General features: G+C 40.0%; 1 protein-coding gene and 1 long non-coding RNA gene across 3 annotated transcripts in view; one reads left to right on the top strand and one right to left on the bottom strand.

The window, feature by feature from the left end:
* The window catches only part of LOC136876157 (uncharacterized), a 91,768-nt gene extending 79,353 nt beyond the window's left edge, over window positions 1-12,415 (bottom strand). The window contains exons 1-2 of one of the 2 annotated variants that reach the window (XR_010860542.2): window positions 12,278-12,415; window positions 3,605-3,807 (exon numbers count right to left, since the gene is read on the bottom strand). This is a non-coding gene — a long non-coding RNA (uncharacterized lncRNA). The remainder of the gene's footprint in view (window positions 1-3,604; window positions 3,808-12,277) is intronic. The other variant, XR_010860543.2, reaches the window with a different exon arrangement.
* Window positions 1-14,035, top strand: part of step (cytohesin steppke) — a 512,416-nt gene that overhangs the window by 91,991 nt on the left and 406,390 nt on the right. The gene's annotated exons all lie outside the window — the stretch shown is intronic.

Below are 14,035 nucleotides of genomic sequence, written 5' to 3' on the forward strand. Positions count from 1 at the left end.
CCTGTAGTGTGTACACAGCAGAGCTCTATGCTATCTCTGAAAATCTGAGATACGCACTGTCCGATGAGCGCTGACACTTTCTGCTGTGTACGGACTCCTTGAGCTAGCTACAGTATATTGATACCTGTTTCCCCCGTCACCCTCTGGTGCAGCGGATCCAGGACCTGCTGGCCGGGTGTTCGGATGCCGGCACCAGAATCACTTTTACGTAGCTCCGAAGACACATGGCTGTAGAGGGAAACGAGTTAGCTGATAAGGATGCGGAGGAGGCAGTTGCATTGTCCCCGTTGCCTTACAAGGTTCCAGCAAGTGATATAAGTGAAATTCGCTCTCAGCTGAGACATTTGGTTATGTCCCATTGGGAGATGCAGTGGCAGGCCACTCCACTTCCAAATAAGCTGAGAGCAATAAAAGGTACAACGAAGGTATGAAGGACTTCCCTTCGGGCTTCTCGAAGGGAAGTAGGGGTATTATGTCGTCTTCGGATCGGCCACGGTATACTAACGACTCCTATTTACTGAAAGAAGAACCCCCTCCGTTGTGTACTTGCGACGATCATCTTACCGTGGTACAGACGTGCACATTAATGGTGTCCCGACATAAACAATCAACACTGCCCCACTCCAGTTGAAAAGAAGGGGGAGAGTGAAGGGGTAGTGTTGAAGGCCAATCCAATACAAAACAAGGGGGAACGGAGTGAAGGGGTAGTGTCGAAGGCACGATGACTCATCTTCTCGCTTAACGCATTGCTGAATGGACTGCATGTAGACAGCCCACCACAGTGGCGGATGTATTGAAGTACAGCATTAGGTTACCTACTCGTCCGGCCCCGCGGTGTAGGGGGCAACGCGTCCGGCCGCCCCGGGCTCGATTCCCGGCCGGGTCAGGGGGTTTTAATTGTAAATGATTAATATCCCTGGCCTGGGGATTGCGTGTTTGTGTCGTCCTTCTCGTTCCTCACATTCAACACTCAACACTTCCGCAATTCCAATTACATGCAGGTTCATATATTGTGGAAGTAGGGGCAAAAAAACATAAAAAATTAAAAAAGGAACCTACTCTGATAATTACAGTATTAAGAGGTAAATGAGGTTTAACAGAGAATTAATATGCTAAAATAAGATATTGATGTATAACTGTGTAAGCATTTCTTTATAAAAATAAAGATGCATTTTACTTCTTGAGCAATAAGAAAATACATCTGAAAATTATTTAATACTAGCTGATGTACCCGTGCTTCGCTACGGGATTCTCAGAAAGACTGACTTGGTGGTTTTCCTAACTGAATTCAACATAGGTCATTACAAAAACGTCAGTAGGAATGTAGCGATTGAAAGCAATGTTATCATATAAAATACTCGATCAAATGAAAAACCGCACACTTTCTCACCTTCAACGAACAGTACTACGGTGCCGATCTAACAGTCCAAAGTTCCAGAGCTGGAACAACCAGGTCGCAAATTAAGGTACAGTCCCGGCATTTGCCTGGTGTAAAAATGGGAAACCACGGAAAACCATTTTCAGGGCTGCCGACAGTGGGGCTCGAACCCACTATCTTCTTCTTCTTGCTACGGGCTTTACGTCGCACCGACACAGATAGGTCTTATGGCGACGATGGGATAGGAAAGGCCTAGGAGTTGGAAGGAAGCGGCCGTGGCCTTAATTAAGGTACAGCCCCAGCATTTGCCTGGTGTGAAAATGGGAAACCACGGAAAACCATTTTCAGGGCTGCCGATAGTGGGATTCGAACCTACTATCTCCCGGATGCAAGCTCACAGCCGCGCGCCTCTACGCGCACGGCCAACTCGCCCGGTGAACCCACTATCTCCCGATTACTGGATACTGGCGAATGCTATGATGAACCAGTGTGTTACGTACCTGCACTATCAGAAAGTGTATGAACCAAAAGAATGGCGTGCTAAAGAATAAAGTTTCCCAACTCCCCAGCTATTTCCCGCCAATGTTCAGTCAGGCTGTTATACTCGGTACGCAGTAGTAATCCCATCTATCGGAGTTGAGCGGCACCATAAGAAACGAAGAACATCACAACAAACAATGGTCAATGTAAAGTAATTTTTGATCAGTGTTAAGCGCTTTGGATATTGTAGGCCTTCTGAAATACCACTCTTATCATAGTCGGTACAGTAAAACAGAATTAAACATAAATGATCGGGAATTGTATTGTCTATAACTTTTGTTATGTAGTACCGTACTTTTCTATGCACCAATAACATAGGTACCGGTATTTAAAATTCAATTTTAGGCGCCTTCCCCTAAACTACCATTTCATCTCGGGGAAAACAAAATTATTTACAGCCTAGACTGTAGTTTCTTATCCCCGACTCTATATAGCGGTTTTCATTAAATTCTGTTGGCCCATTTTCTCGTAGCTCGGCGTTGATATGGACTTAGCAACAAAAATACAAATTCATTAATATCTGTGTTATCAGAGCCGGTACGGTAAAAATGTATAAGACATAAATGACTGGAAATTGAATTCTATATAACTTTAGTTATATAGTATTTATAAATAGGACCGCTAATAATATAAATATTCGATAATTACATTTAAGGCCTTCCCCTAAACTACCATTTCACTCAGCGTGAATAAACTGATTTATAGCCTAGATTGTAGCGGCTCATCCCCCGTCTTTACATATCGATTTTCATTAAATTCTCTTCAGCCGTTTTCTCGTGATGCGTGTACATACATACAGACAGACAGATAGATAGACAGAAATTACGGAAAAGTAAAAAATGCCTTTTCTTGTTGCTGTGGACATGACCGATACAGAAACACCATTCTTTTCAAATTCTGAGCAATGTACAGACAACACTCTTATTTTATATATATATATATAGATTACATTTCAGGCCTTCCCCTAAACTACCATTTCACTCAGTGCGAATAACATTATTGACAGCCTAGATTTTAGTGACCTATTCCCCGACTTTGCATACCAATTTTCGTGAAGGTACGACCACTAATAAAATAAATATTTGACAATTAAATTTTACGCCTTCCCCTAAACTATCATTTTTCTCAGCGTGTATAGCCTATATTGTAGCGAATTATTTCCATACTTTGTCTAGCGATTTTCATTAAGACACGACCACTAATAACATAAATATTTGAGAATTAAATTACAGGCCCTCCCCTAAACTACCATTTCACTCAGCGTGATTAAAATAATTTATAGCCTAGATTGTAGCGGTTCTTCAGCCGTTTTCTCGTGATGCGTGTACATACATACATACATACATACATACAGACAGACAGAAATTACGGAAAAGAAAAAAATGCATTTTCTTGTTACTGTGGACATGACCGATACAGAAATACCATTCTTTTCAAATTCTGAGCAATGTACAGACAAAACTCGTATTTTATATATATAGATAATTCAGTTTGCATAAAATACAAAGTCTTGTCTTTACAATAAAAATGCTATTGTAGCAACATCTCAAGATAACTAATTATTATAAAATTAACACACTTTTACAGAAATATCTTATCAAAAATATGAACGTATCGCATCTTCCTCGAAAATATATAAATAAAATGTACTGTAAAATAATAAACATAATGCACGTCTATACATACAGTACATAATTTCAAGAAGCCCGGCTGAGTGGCTCAGACGGTTGAGGCGCTGGCCTTCTGACCCCAACTTGGCAGGTTCGATCCTGGCTCAGTCCGGTGGTATTTGAAGATGCTCAAATCCGTCAGCCACGTGTCGGTAGATTTACTGGCACGTAAACGAACTCCCGTGGGACTAAATTCCGGCACCTCGGCGTCTCCGAAAACTGTAAAAGAGTAGTTAGTGGCACGTAAAGCAAATAACATTATTATTATTAATTTCAAGAAAAGAAAAATGGAAATTAACTCAGAACTAATAATTGTGAAATGGGTATTAAATAACGAGTTGTGTCAAATACTGACTTTACAACAATTGTAAGTGACGGGTTCCTCCTCCCTCCCAGAATTAATAATCAGTCCAAGCCCCGTTCCTGTTTATCACTTGCTCTAGTCGCTTGAAAATGGAATCTATCAGATGTTGGAAAAAACTGGTTCATTCCTTAGATTCGCCCAAACTCGATGGCAGTGCATTAGCAGAGCCGCTCTTGTCCTCTCCTGACCTGGAACCCACATGTTTACCATTCGTGCCCAAACATGTTCTATTATATTTAAGTCAGCCGACTTGGGAGGCCAGGCAAGCACGTGAACGTCAGAATGCTGTTTGAAGAAAGCTTCGGTTACATGTGCAGTGTGAACAGAGCATTTATCTTGTACAAACCTGATAACAGGAACTTCTTCTATGGGGTAAATAGTTCGAACACTAGGAAGAATGGCACCCTCTAAAATGTCCACACATTCACAAGCAGTCACATGTGGAGTGACCTCTATCAACTCTCCTGGACCAGCACCAATTATCCACTCCAATACGCCACATGTGATGCGACCCGACTAATTTGTTACCTGGACAAAGGGTTCTTCATAACGGTTTCCAACTGGACGCCAGCACTTCAGCTGTTTACTTGGATCGGAACAAAATACCTTTTCATCCAACCAAATTGTAATTTCCTATTCCTGATGTGGAGTAACACTTTCTTGTAGTGCAAAGCCTACGCAAAGTTCTATGTGGATAGGAAGAAGTCGCCCCTTTTTCGCAGCTCGACGATTGTAAATACCTGCCGCGTGGAGTCGGCGACTTACGGTAGTCCGGCTTACTGGTAATTCCAATGCGGCAATCGCATTATGATAGTTGCAAACGGAGAATTGTCCATAGTTTGAATGATCCCAGCATCCTGTTCCGGGGTAGTTCTTCTAGGAACCTTGTTGTGTGTCCTATGATCTACCAATCCTTCTTCACCTCGTTCTTGCCAAATTTCTATCCATCTCCAAACTGTCTTAAGACTGCATGGTGTTGCTTGTGCTATTGCTTGGGGGACCATGTGAGCCTCCCACATGCTAATAATACGGCCTCGATTCACCTGTGATAGGATAGGGGCCATCTTATTACAATGTTACAGTACAACGCCGGAATACACCCACTGTGTATTCAGCACTACCTGTTCACTCCTTTCCCCTCCGTTTCAGTACTGGAGTGGGGCAGTGTTGATTATGTCGGGACACCATTAATGTGCGAGCGTGTACACATCCTTACGGAGTGCGTGGACCTGATCGATCTGCGCCGTAGACTAAAACTCCCGAGTACCATCTTGCGAGATGACGAGCAGTCAGCAAACCTCGTCATCTGTTTTATGAGGGATAGTGGTTTGTTTTATCGGATGTAAATGTAGTGTTTCGTATTAGTGTTTCTATATTTTAATGTTTTCTTAAAATAATAATTTGCATGATACATTATTGGATTTTAAGGCAATGTCTTATTCTACCATAACCTATCATCCTTCATTTCACCGAAAATGAGGCATTGCGAATTAGATCCACTGACTATCACCATCATTGTTCGTCATTTGTTTAGAATTCTAAGCAGTGGATACATTTCAAAATTTTAATTATATCATGTCGTCCATCTCGTACCATAAGGGGTCAATGACCTTAGATGTTAGGCCTCTTTAAAACAAGAAGCATCATCGTGAATTTATATGGTTGAAGCTTAAGTCCATTCCTTCATGGTCTGTGTTCGCCCCCGAATTTCCTAAATCTTCAAAGAATGTAGTATATTTCCGTTGATATTCATTAGCCGTGGATTCGACATTTAGTTTCTGAAACATTCATTGGCCACACTTACTCCCATTGTATCATGTTTTTCCCTTCATGCCGAGCCTACCTCTGTCGTAATAGGAACTAATGTTGGTCTTCCAGTTAGCTTGTATGTGGGCCCCTGTAGCTACTTTTAAACGTATGCGGGGCTGAGTGGCTCAGACGGTTGAGGCGCTGGCATTCTGACCCCAACTTGGCAGGTTCGATCCTGGCCCAGTCCTGTGGTATTTGAAGGTGCTCAGATACGTCAGCCTCGTGTCGGTAGATTTACTGGCACGGAAAAGAACTCCTGCAGGACTAAATTCCCGCACCTTGGCGTCTCCGAAAACCGGCTAAGAAGTTAGTGGGACGTAAAGCCAATTATATTATTATTATTATGATGATGATGATGATTATTATTATTATTATTACTTTTAAACGTAGGTAGAATTTATTTATTCATTTAATTATTTATTTAACGAATCCACATGTTTTAAGATGCTGGTCATGTGCTCAAATACTCATAAGTATGAAATCTTTTTTATTTCTAAATGAATGGTTCAGGTTTAAGAGTATTAGAATTATATTTTCTAAGTATTTATTCGTAATACTCTCATGAAATTCAGAATTGTTTTTTCCTGGTTAATACAGTAACTCGAAGGTTAGCTGATCAACCTTCATACGTGCTCCTTACGCACGTGTGTCTAGAAGCTCCTTCTACAGTAATGTTCATTTTTTCCTTCCGGTGCAGTTTCGACATATGAGCAGTCTGTTTTTATAGCTCGACATTTGCATTATTTATTTGAGAGTGCAAACAAGGTGTGAGACGATTTATTGGTATGGTTCTCGCTCGTTATTCCTATGGCCTGGCGCCGACGTTGCTCAGCTCCATAAACCTCGACAGCCGTCCGTTTGGATAGCGCGTTCAGGGGAGTAACTTTCAAGTGGAGTGGTAAGCGAGCAAGCTAGGCACTCAGTTATCCAACCGTCCGGAAAAACATTATCATGCGGACGAGGCCAATTTATAGCTCTATGGATCGTGGGATATGTTCTCATCGCATTATATCTACCTCAACTGCATCCAAGAGAACATGACTTAGAGCTCGGTTTTCTAGAGTAGTTCTGCGATCAAGAATTTGCTAATGCGATTTTTTCTTCTGATGTACTGCTTTAAGATTTTGTCTGACATAGACACGAATAAAAATAACTGCGAGATCAGACTCCAATTCTGGCAATGTTGATTTGAATAATACATATCTTGCATACATTAGTACTTCAGTTTCTATCTTCTGAGGAAAGGAAAAGACAGTTTGCATAAACTCCATCTTTTCAGTGCCGTATGTCCAGTTTCTGTGTTTTAAAAATCATATGTTTTTTATAATTTGCTTTACGTCGCACCGACACAGGTCTTATAGCGACGATGGGACGTGAAAGGGCTAGGAGTGGGAAGAAGGCGGCCGTGAACTGAGGATGAAAATTATAAATACAGTGAAGATTATCGAATCAAGAATTCAGGAGGGGAAGACATGTTAGGCGGAAGTGTTGGTTGCTTGCTTGCAGACTGACCGCTGAAAGGCTTAACAGTCTACAAGAAAGATGTGTGTATAGCATGTACGTTAGTAAGCTTGGAACTTGTGTATCACTCGACTACAGTATTATTGGTTATTTTATTATATTATTAAAATCCTCAAAATATACCGTGAAATAAACGTTAGGTGTCTGCCTTACAATTCGTCAATATTCTATAATAGTTAGTTGGCTAATAGCGAACTCATGGCTCCAGTGACCAATCCGGTACAAGAATATCAGGAACTTCAACCAATGAACAGCTGTCTTCTCACCACAGTTTATAAGTGGAGATGTGAAGAGGGCGGGGAAAATATGTGGGTGCATTGTCATTAACCTTGTCTCCAGTGAGAAGTACAACTAACTCTATGCATAATAAATACACACATACATGCTGTACACACATCTTCTTTATAGACTATTATGCCTTTTAGCGGTCAGTCTGCAAGCCTCTGTGGATTAACTAAACGCCTCCACATCCGCTATTTGCTACTAGCTCTATGCCCTCGTGTATATCCACTCCTTGTGCCTTAAATTATTGAAAACTGAGTCCGGCTCCATGGCTAAATGGTTAGCGTGCTGGCCTTTGGCCACAGGGGTCCCGGGTTCGATTCCCGGCAGGGTCGGGAATTTTAACCATCATTGGTTAATTTCGCTGGCATGGGGACTGGGTGTATGTGTCGTCTTCATCATTTCATCCTCATTACGACGCGCAGGTCGCCTACGGGAGTAAAATCAAAAGACCTGCACCTGGTGAGCCGAACATGTCCTCGGACACTCCCGGCACCAAAAGCCATACGCCATTTCATTTAATTGAAAACTGAGTCTAATCATCGTCGTCGTCTCCCTCTGCATCTCTTATCCTCCATGGCCGAGTTCATTATTCTCCTAGGTATCCTATTCCCCCCTCCCCTCCCGCACAGAAGCCAGTTTGTGCACATAGCGGTCCATCAGTTTCGTTCCTAAGTCCTTACCGTCTCATTCTGCAGAGTACGTTACTGTCTATTTCTAAACTCATATCATGCATATTCCTCAACTATATCTCCACAGAAACACGCAATAGTGAATACATCACTCCTAATACGGTTGGTGCCAGGAAGGGCGTCCGCCCGGTTTAATCCACCTATAGTTACGACACCAAGTAATTGTGAAAAATACCATGAAGAACAACAGAAATTAATAATATCCTTATCGAAAGTATTTTATGTGTTACCTTCTGTTAAGAAATTGTTGATTCATTGTTGAAATTAAAGGCATTTATTTTTGTCTCTTTTCGTACCTTTCTATAGTAGAAACTGTATGTTAACCACGTTGTTGCAGTGCTCGTAGTGTGTATCTCTGAACTTTTTAAAATCCCAATATTTACGTAGAATGAACCAGGCAAAGCATTACGAAACCCATACTCAAACCCAAATTCGAGTGACTGAACTTTGCTTTAATTATTACGAATGTGACTTCGTGCCCGGCGAAATGCAATAAAAGGGAGAAAAATGTGCTAGGCGGCAAATAGGTATGATTATTTATTTGATTAAAAGTTTATAACACTTTACCAATAACTGTGAAATTGGGAATACTTACTTCTCTATCCCCGTTCATCATGAATTATATTTCCCAAGACATGTATTTTAGCGAGCCTGGCTGTATGTTGTCAAAAGTGGTAACCCATTGTTCTGACCCCCACCTCTAAGAGTGGTTCTCTCTCTGCCTGTTAATGTGAGGAAATGGTGAGAGGAAGGGGAGGAGGATAATTCAGTAATTTTATTTTTAATGACATGTCTTTATCCCTATGTCCAGAATAACTAACTCGCGTTGGAACGCCGTTAGAACAACTTTGAAATGTTTTCTATGGATTTTTAGGTAAAGATGCAATAAAATAGTATGATAACATTTATCTAGGCCACGGCTGAGACTCTGCATTTATTTACAACCTACCCGCATTTTGACTTACAGTAAGAACATAGGGCTGATGTCATATTCCAGTCGCTGAGTGATATACAAGTGGTAGATACTGTTGGTTTTTAAATGCATTCAGAACTAACAAGTCTTCCTCTTTTTGCTTCCAGGTAAGACTATAGCGATTCCTTCTGAATTAAAGCCTTCAACTCAGGTAAAGTAAATTGAAAATAATTAGTTTCTATTACACTTTCTTAGTATGATCCATTAAACTGGCTTCCGTACTACCGGTAGTATTAGTATCACTGGCAGTATATTGGTTTGTGAATAAATAAATAAATAAATAAATAAATAAATAAATAAATAAATAAATAAATAACTAAATAAATAAATTAATTAATTAATTAAATAAATAAATAGCACATTTCTGTTCTAGGCGACAAATTGATATAATCTATTTGATTAAAACCATAACATTTTGCCAATAATACTGTGAAATTGGGAATACATATTGCAATATCCCATTCATATGAAATATACTACAAATCATTTTTTTATCCTTCTTTTGTTCTTTTTTTTTTTAAGAAATGAGCTCAGTTAACTCGTAACCTGTATTGTGAAATTACACATAATTTAATATTATGTTGGAACACTTAAGTAACACTATTTTGGATCGTTGGTATCAGTGACCACAACCTTGAGTGCGGGTCCCTAACATAATAGGTAGCCAATTCATTTAAAGGGCTTTTGAAATAGGGATCATAATCCAGTCCCCGAGCATAATATGCCAGTCATTAACAAAAAGCAGTACCCTGTCTTATTACGAACAAAATGTTACAATATATTGTGATGATGGTGGAAATTGTTTTAAGATACAAAACAACAAGCCCGAGCTCAAATAACTGCAGTCACTGAAGTGCCGGCAGTATCCAGTATTCGGAAGATAGTGGCTTCGAATCCCACTGTCGGCAGCTCTGAAGATGGTTTTCCGTGATTTCCTATTTTCACACCAGGCAAATGCTGGGGCTGTGACTTAAAGCCACGGCCGCTTCCTTCCCAGTTCTAGCCCTTTCCTGTCCCATCATCGCCATAAGACCTATCTGTGTCGCGACGTAAAGCAGCTTGTTAATAAAAACAAAGCAACAAGATTATCATCTCTCGTCAAAGGAGTTACTGCCCTTCGAGGATTTAGGCTGACGACTGAAAAAAAAAAAAGTCGAAGCAATGCTAGGCAATGTTGTCACGTTTCATTTGTGATCGTCATGGAAAGCAGATCATTGAAATACCTTTTATACATCGTAAACCTAATAAGGAAATAAATAATAAAACAAATTCACACTACATAGTAGACGATCTATTAAGAAAACAACGAAAACGCGTAAACGAACCCCCGCCCGAAAATGTTAAATATGTAGGGTAGTTCTCAATTACCTGAGCAAAAAACGCGTACGAAATAGCTAACGTATTAACAACAAGGTTTTAAAATAGCTTTCAGAAAAAACAACACATAACAAAAACTAATTCGTAAATGCAATACAATTAAAGATCAGTTTTCAAAATGAGGAATTTATGAACTCAAATGTCAGGAATGCCACATGTATCTGCCAAACAAAACGTAATTTCCACACCAAGTACAAAGAACACAAAAAGGCAATTAGATACAACACACACTGTGTGAACACACATATGACAGCACCTACCACTTCATGAACAATACCACAGATTTTGAAATATTACACATCGAAAATAATAGAAAGTCAAAGCAGACAACAGAAATGCACACCTCGGAAAAAAAAAAAAAAAAAAAAAATCCACCACCACCAGCAGCAACAACAACAACAACAACCGGATTAGCCTCAATGATCACACACACCTACGAGATTCTCTTCTCTTCACTCTTCTAAATTAATCTCGTATCAGTAAACCACAACCATTCAAACCATTCAAACTCCATATTATTTATTTATTCTCTAATGATGAAAGGTGCTACTTATAAGGTCAGTTTTGTTGCAATAGCACACTCTGGCCCACTAAGGAATGCAATGGCAACCTACCTCACTCCTCATCTTGTCTACTAGTAGTATGCTTCATTTTGGCGCTTCATAGGTTTTTACTGTTTCCCAGTAAACGCATAACTTTAGGTAGTGCTATTTGAGGATCCAACTAGCTTCCAGGCTGATGACGTAACAGACAATTAGCAAATTTAACGGGCTCAAAACAGGAAAATATCAAATTTCTCTGTATCGAAAACTGTATATAAAATAATTTAATTTTTTTTTTTCCTATATGTTATGTTTCATGCGTGTTTACTGTACGAAGAATAATAACGGGGATAATTCACAGTTGGTACATGTTTCACAAGTTTACAAATATATCTGAAAAGAGTACCTAACAGTAATGATAAAAAAATTAATTTCCAGTCATTTATATCTGATACTTTTTTACCTTACGAGCTATTCAGATGGAGCCATTTACGAATTTAATTTTTATTACTAACTCAATCAGCGGCGCTTATAGCTGACGTGGAAGTACTGTTCAGACGTAACGAACTAATTGGCAATGGTGGTGGTGGTTGTCATGATCGTTTTTATAAGCTGCAAAAATCGCGTGTTCGTTAGTCCCTATTCACCAGAAAGATAATAAAAGGGACTGTAGAAAATAGAAGAAAATATATAGGAACGATTACTCGAAGAATTTCGAAAAAAGGAATCATGATGAAGGTCGGGGAGGGGTTTTAAAGCCCTAATGCTGCTGAGTCGGAAGAAAACAAGATGTGATTATCTACGAAGAATTAGGGAAAAAGGATTTATAAAAGGGCAGGTGGGGAATGAAACCCTAAATCGCCGTGCCAGAAGTAGACCAAATATGATAAATTGATGACCTACATACAATGTCCTAAACCCTTAAAACTTAATAGTAATATTTCACCATCATTTTTAATCGAAGTGTGCTTTGTCTCTTCCGTAGTCTCTCATGACATTTCTTATGCAGTTGGAAAAACTAACGCGTCAACGGCGTGTACGTAACAGTTAGTACATAATATATTTACCCTGCTTTCGTTTTGCCTGCTCTGCTATTCGTGACAAGCAAATCATAAAAGGTGTACCGTACCTGTATATTATGTTGGTCTGTCTGCGTTGGTCATCGTGTGGTGGGGGATCCTTCACAGCTTTCCTTCAGTTCTTGGGCAGTACAGTGTCTTTCGTAGACCCACTGGTCAGAGTATCAATCACTATATACAAACACCCTCCCGACGTGTTGAAGGAAATATACAAACTATTCCTGATGAACGTTACTGCGGCCAACGGATGTTGAACCACAAGCTACAAGTGTAATCAACTTCCTGCCATAATGCAGTTACGATTAGCTCGCCAATGTTCTGACCAGAAAAGAATTCACAGAGTTATCCACTGCGAACATTCCCTCTCTTTTAAGTCTCTCATTCCTAATAATTATTTTATTGTTTCTTTTAATGGATTAATGCGAGTATATTTTAGTGTGAAGCGCATGAATGAATTCCCATTACCTATCACGTGGCGTATTAAGCTCGATCTTGTTCAGTATCCAGTGTAAGAAACCTCCTGTGCAGTCTTGAGAGAAATTATGGAGAAACTATCTAGAGCAAAAAGCTTTGCCATTGTTCATAAAGATCTCAGATATACATTCTTGTTATTATGCAGCAACTAAGGATAAAGCGATCGTGCACAGGGGCGCAGAATATATTTCAAACGCGTGAACGTTGTTCGAAGGAAATCAGAGCGAACCACTAAACACGAAACATTCTACTAATTAGAAAAAAAGACTGTGCCTAACAGCGTCTCGAAAATGCCTGTGACATGACAAGATCGTTGTAACTTTGAAAAATGCGATGATTTCTTAACGTGCTAAAAATAAAATTTTTTGAAGGTTACAAGGAAAGTGCTTGTGGACTTCTAAAATACCCTTTTCAAATATGTTTTTCTGTGATATGAAACTACCACGCGGTAAATAAATAAATCTAAAGGAATCTTTAGCTTCCGGATTGAGCAGTTCAGGCGGTAGAATGCTGCCATTATGATCTAGGTCCTGTGGTATTTGAAGATGCTCAGACGGGAAACGGGGTGGTCTAGGGAGCGGTGATGAGAGTACTAGTGATGGGACATTCGATTCATTTTACTGAATCGATTCATTTGATTCCGTTCACGTTACTGAATCGATACAGTGATCCGATTCACGGCTCATTGGTCACCGCTCCTACTGCATCTGGTAAGACAGCAGCAACAGCATTCAGTGCTCGCAGCTGCCATCTGGTCTTCATACTATGAACTCCTTTCTTATAAAAAATGCTAGTTACTCTAATACATCGAAGGTTTCCGGCGACGCAGGGTGGGAAAGGTTAGGATTAGGAAGGTAGCAGCCATGACCTGAATAGAGGTACAGTCCTAGCATTTCCTGGTGTGAAAACGGGGAAACTACGGAAAAACCATCTTAACGGCTGCCGACGGTGGGATTCGAACCCACCATCCCCCGAATACAAGGGCATAGCCACGCGATATTAACCGCACGACAACTCGCTCAGTCATTTTTTAAAAAGTATTTTTCTATCAGCTGAGGATTTTTTTTAATAGTCATATTTTGTATAGGCTACCCGAGATGTACAGTAGCCCGCTGGTTTTCTGATTCAACATACTGTTATTGCGTCTGTCCACATATGATTGAAGTCTTGTGCAACGATGTGACATATGAACTGAGAGAATACTGAGCCGTTCTTCCCAATATAAAACAGGTACTTTTGAGTGGTCATGAGCATGACTCATAGTCATAGGGCAGGCTAGAGTCGAGTTTAATTGTCAAATGTCAACTAAGTTATAATACTAAGATTCATTGAAC

This window comes from Anabrus simplex, chromosome 6 (assembly GCF_040414725.1).
Source record: "Anabrus simplex isolate iqAnaSimp1 chromosome 6, ASM4041472v1, whole genome shotgun sequence".
NCBI lineage: Eukaryota > Metazoa > Arthropoda > Insecta > Orthoptera > Tettigoniidae > Anabrus > Anabrus simplex.